The sequence below is a fragment of the Ruditapes philippinarum genome, unplaced genomic scaffold, assembly GCF_026571515.1.
Source record: "Ruditapes philippinarum isolate M1 unplaced genomic scaffold, ASM2657151v2 ctg640_1_1_1_1, whole genome shotgun sequence".
Taxonomy (NCBI): domain Eukaryota; kingdom Metazoa; phylum Mollusca; class Bivalvia; order Venerida; family Veneridae; genus Ruditapes; species Ruditapes philippinarum.
Window position 1 is genome coordinate 291,211 of NW_026864289.1, and position 6,484 is coordinate 297,694.

Below are 6,484 nucleotides of genomic sequence, written 5' to 3' on the forward strand. Positions count from 1 at the left end.
GTACTCTCATCTGATGATTTGGTGTTCTGTGGCAGTGCATTCAAGACCGTATACAAGAAGGAATGATAAAATGATGTTCGACAATAGATAAGATAATATCAGAGGAGTTTATAAAGGCGAATCGGTCATTTTGTCGTGTTTGGGGTAGAGAGTGTAGGTAATGATGGCATAAAAGATTATTTTGAGATTGCAACGCCCTATTAACAAAGGTTCCCATCATAGGTCATAATAAAGCTTTTTATGAAAAATTATGTCACTTGTAAAGTAAAAAAAGATATAATACCAGCTTAACACCCCGGGTGGTTTTCTTTTTTAGGAAACTCTTGCGTCATTTTACCATATAAAAATCTGTGTAAGTCAGGCCCTTTATATTAATACGTTTTAACGTGCGTTTGACCGATTTACTGCATTCTTACCATGGGAACTTCTTTTTAATAAAACACGTGCCTCAAGTACACGTACTAACTACATGTACACGTGTATTAATTTTCAAGATGGATTGTACATGTACCGACTTTTTTGTCTCCATTTACTTGTATGCGTATAAATCCTCAATGTCCCATTTTAATATTCATAGCGCCTATTTGTAACATCCAACGTATGAAACTTCTTGATAAGTGTTCATGTCCAAACAATCTGACCAATACACGAAAATGGATGAGGGCAGCTTTATCTCTTTATCAAGTTAAATCCACGTATTCAAAAAGAATTTTCCGGATTTAAACCGATTACAAATCATATGAAAAAGGCAAAGCCTCAAAGCGAGCTCGATGTACTTTTAACGAGAAAAAGTATGAAATAATCGTTCATTTTTATTTTACATTTTCCGTTTTAAAATTGTCATTCGGTATTTTATACACTGTTTCCGTTTATTCTGGTTCTTTCCTATTAAATGAATAAAATTAATGTATTTTATCATTTATGCTACGTGAAGAAACATTTTGAGAATAACGAATTTTGAAAACGTTGATAAAACTTTCTTTGTTTATTTTATTTCACTCTACAATTTTTCAAGCGAAATAAAGATTATTAAAAGTGAAATAAATGTAAACTTATTTGCGACATTAAAATAGCGTAGTTTTACACGTGCTGTTTGGCGCTATATTGGGACGTCACGTAAACAATACTTTAAACGTCTGTACAGCGTTAACGAATGAATAAAAGCTATTGGTGATCGGATTCATTTTCTTAGTTAGACCATTTCCTTTCATTCTAGATAGTTTTCACAACAAAATTCGACAAAAAATTGTTTTTATTATCAGATTTTTCAAACAAAATGGCGCCCTCAATGTGAACATACACAGGGAGATAATGAGAACGGCCAGTGCATTGTTGTAGAGTAATACTTGCTCCGGGCCTTCTTTGTTTATATAGAAAAAAAAATCCGATTGTGTTAGAATGTTTTGTTTGTTGAAAAAAGAGAAGGTAAAAGTCGGTTAAAATAATCGTTCAATTTTCATTTTACATTTTCCGTTTTAAAACTGACATTCGATATTTTATACACAGCTTTCGTTATTCTGGTTCCCTGTCCATTTAAGGTTCCCATTAGTGCGCGGGTGACCAATCTACACATCCGTTTTCAGTCAGAATTCCGCAGTTTTTATCGTTATCTTTAAATTTGAAAAGTTGCGATGTGTCATATCAGTACTTTCGGACGAAAGTTTTCAAAACCATCAATTATAGCAGGTACTTGCGTTACCGTAAGCTTTGCAAGCAGGCCTTCGGGCCTGCTCTTCATGCACACTATAAATACAATCAATAATATGAAATTAGGCAAAGACTATGACCGGGGAAGTCGTTAAAAATTATTTTCATTCTTTCCGTTTTAAAGGTGTCAATCGGTATTTATTGCATCGCTTCCGTTTTCACTCGGAACACTCGACGATTATTATTAATCCGAAAAGTTGAGATTTATTCCGTTATCGGAATACCCCGCCTATTATGGTTGAGTTGCATTGTAAATGGCGCCCGACTAGAACTGACACTGAAATTTTCATTGATAGGTATAGAATTTTGTATATTTTTCAATTGATTTTTATTTGATTTTCATTTAAATATACACGTGTAGTCTATAGCCGGGCAAGCCAAAGCCCGGACCCGCTTCGCAGGCCCGGTCTTTGACTTCCCCGTATTAATAGCGAGCTCGACGAGCTGGCCCGAAGGGCCTGCTCGCAAAGCGAGCTTTACGGTAAGGCGAGTACCTGCTAAGTGATAGTTTTGAAAACTTTCGTCCGAAGTACCGAATTGGACACATCGCAACTTTTCGAATTTAAAGATAACGATAAAAACTGAGGAATTCTGACTGAAAACGGATGTGTAGACTGGTCATCCGCGCACGTCTATGGGAACCATAATTGAACAGGGAACCAGAATAACGGAAGCTGTGTATAAAATATCGAATTACAGTTTTAAAACGGAAAATGTAAAATGAAAATTGAAGGCGCCATTTTGTTTGAAAAATTTGAAAAATAGAAACAATTTTTTGTCGAATTTTGTTGTGAAAACTATCTAGAATGAAAGAAAATGGTCTAACTAAGAAAATGAATCCGAACACCAATATCTTTTATTCAGTTGTTAACGCTGTACAGACGTTTAAAGTATTGTTTACGCGACGTCACAATGTAGCGCCAAACAGCACGTGCAAAACAATCAAGTACGCTATTTTCATGTCGCAAAAGTTTTAAGTTTTAAATTTATTTCACTTTTAATAATCTTTATTTCGCTTGAAAAATTAAAGAGTGAAATAAAATAAACAAACAAAGTTTTATCAACGTTTTCAAAACTCGTTATTCATTTAACGACATGGGCGGAGCCATATTTAACACAGTACGTGTGACGTCACACGCACTCTTCACTGAATTTGAAATATAAATTAAAAATGAGCGATTATTTCATACTATTTCACGTTAAAAGTACATCGAGCTCGCTTGAGGCTTTGCCTTTTACATATTATGAAATTAGGCAAAGCCTATGAACGGGGAAGTCGTTAAAAATGCTTTCATTCTTTCCGTTTTAAAGGTGTCATTCGATATTACATACACCGCTTCCGTTTTCATTCGGAACACTCGACGATTATTTTAATCCGAAAAGTTGAGATTTGTTCCGTTATCGGAATACCCGCCTATTATCATTGATATACATTGTAAATGGCGGCGCCCGACTAGAACTGACACTGAAAATTTCATTGATAGGTATAGAATTCTATATATTTTTTAATTGTTTTTTATTTGATTTTCTTTTAAATATTCACGTGTAGTCTATAGCCGGGCAAGCCAAAGCCCGGACCCGCTTCGCGGGCCCGGTCTTTGACTTCCCCGTATTATTTTATTCTTTGAAAAATAAAAATTAATGATTTTTGTTTCGAAAACAAACGTCTTATACTATTTGGCCATAGTGATGCTTCTCCAATGAAATATTTAATGATAATCCACTGATGGCATATCGTACGGTTTCACATGACATTTCATACGTTGCAAAAGCCCCAGTTTTACAAGGATTGAAGCACCCTAGGAAAATCTTCTTCCCGGAAAAATATATAGGCCTGGTAACATAGAATGTATTGTATCGCATCAACCTTTCTCCGTAACTGCTAATCCGTAAGTCTATATATAGAAAAAATAAATTCGTTTCAATCCGTTTGATCATCGCATCATGCAGTGATTTGTATTTGATTTTTCAGCTGTTACACACCAGTTGCATGCTTGATTTGTCATAGTGCACAGTGCGATATCTTAAATAATGGGCACTTTTTTAAAAAAAGTGTGCGTGATTTCAAATAAAGCAAAGATATGTTAGTTCATTGGTTGTATAACCGTGACCGTAGACAAGACAAAAAACAACAACAACAACGAACCAAGAGTCACCGGACTATATTAAAATCAGACTGGAAAATAACGAATAAATTCAGATTAAGGATATATAATGGAATATGATCTTCAGTTTAGACACAGTTTTGTCGGGAGCATGGATGTATGTGTTTTTTAAAGTTTTAATCATTTTTCCTTAATGTAATTTAGTACTATGAGGCTCAAGTTGTGGAAACTTTTTTCCTGTATAGCAATTCTCGTATATTTTTTCCCCTGAGAAAATACTTAATAATCGTTTTCATTAAAATAAATTTCAAAATATATCTTTTACAATGTGATTAAAAAATTATTATCCAACGATGGTTAGCTTAATGTTTTAGATGTATGTGGTCATTCAACCAATCAGAAACATCCAACACATTTCTGATTGGCTCTCACGTTTTTGGGAATCAAAGTTTGGTCATTTACATGTTCTATAACAAGTAGCCGGGGTTCAAATTTGAATATTTCTATTTACCATGCGTTTAAACAGATATACTATATCGAACTCTACTTTAATGGTAATTGTGTTTATATAAAAGCACCTGGGTGTTATTCCGTAAGTATATAAACCATAAATACCTTTACATCACTTGAAAAATACATTTTGGTTGATTCATCCATTCCAAAAATATTTTTCCCTCAAGAGTTACCTTGACTTAAATTCAACAGCTTGTAATTTCATTAGCATGTCCATGTTTTGACTCTGACATTGTGCAACTAGAGAAAAACAGAATCCCCAAACGAAAGCCCAACACGACAAAATTGAAAATGTTGCAGGCTCGGTTAAATCGAGCCGGCTCACGGACGGTACTGGTAAGTGCAAGTTACCGTCCACGCCTGCTAGCACCGGCTTAAGCAGAATTCAACATTTAAACACGAAAATTGTGAAATTTTGAATTAAGAAACATCGCAGATGTGTTCATACGGCGGTTATCATGGAATCTTCAATGTGACACTTGTAGTGCCATTCCATGAAAAGCGGCGTATTGTCCAAAAATTAAAAGAATGTATGTGCCCTAAACGAGAAAACAATGGGCGGAACTAAATAATGTAAACTTAAAGACCTGCAGACTGCTAGGATGTGTATTATACACCTTGAATTTATTGACGTACTATACATTTTTTGCAGACGTTGAGGTCTGGCAACTTCATTGGATATCGCAAATACTCTGTATATATTTTTTATTCCATTGCGCAATTGTATTAGTCTAGTGATAATGTGTTATATCATTACTGTTGACAACAAAACCAAGTTTAATCATTTTAACATGATTGCCCAGTTAAAGTTGTAGAAGGTCGCATGAAGACTTTGCGGTATTCACAGTCAAGATACCTCAGTCAAGTTCCATGATGATAATTTGATGATGTGTTAATGTAGTGATGTACGTACAGTGCATTTGTGCACTGCAGAAAGTATCTGGAAGACAGCATGGCATGGTTTGCACAGACATTTTGAGGGACATTTCTATTCCTTAACCACATTTGTTTCACTAGATCAACAAGAGAAAATGCGACATGACACTAGGATGATGGTGAACTATATAAAAGGATCAATATATGAGGGATGTGCGAAATGTATTGCTTATTTCTATCTGGAGACTTCAGAATTCATGTTAGCTCAACAGTGTTCATATCATGCCCTCAAAGTACTCCCCGTGGCTAAATGCAAAGTTTCAGCCGATGTATCCAGTTCTTTAAGCGTCACGGCATGCTGATTTGGGTTGCACAGTAATAAGGTACTGATGAATGGCAGATCCAAGTGCCTGTCGGGACTTGTATTTCCGCCCAGCAAGGAAAGGTTTCAATTTCGAAACAAAAATAAATCACATGGGGCAAGGTCTGGAGAATACGGGGGTGAAGCAAAACAGTAACTATTTCTTTTTTCAAAACCGCCGAAACTATTGCGGAGGTATGAGCGGGGGCATTGTCATGTAGAAGACGGATATGTTAAAAACCAGTGTCAGGGCGTCGTTTCTAATAAAACATTTTTTCAGTTATACTTTTGCCCTTTTTCAACGGCACTTTTATTGCGACTCCTTCACTAGAGAAGAAAATTGCATACAAAACCTCATTTGCACTCAAAGACCGTTTGGCAATTATTGGGCGTTTGTTGTGTTTAGTGGCCCAGATTTTCTTTCTAATTTTTGTGACGGGCTCAAAATAATGGAACCAAGTTTCATCACCTGTGACGACATTGGCAAACTGTTTTTTGTCATATTTTGGAAACATTTGAAGCAGCTTTTTGGCCACCTTAACCCGTTGCCTCTTTTGCTCATCGGTCAACCGATGTGGCACCTATCTAGCAGAAATCTTTCTGACTTTCAAATGCTTCTTCATAATAAAGTGAACCGTTGACAGTGTTATGCCTACCTTTCGTGCAATATCACGAACTGTAAATCTGGCATCTCTTCAATGATATCCTTTATTTTTGAAACGATTTCGTTACGAGATGCAAATTTTGGCCTACCTGATTTTGGTGCATTTGTGATGCACTCTACACACCAGACTCAAATTTCTTTTTCCATCGCCTAACTGTGTCATAAGACACACAAGAAGGCCCATAAGCAGTAGCAAGTTCAGTCATCAACTGCTTCAAACCGCAACCCAGTTTTGAGCGAGCTTTGATGTAATCCCGT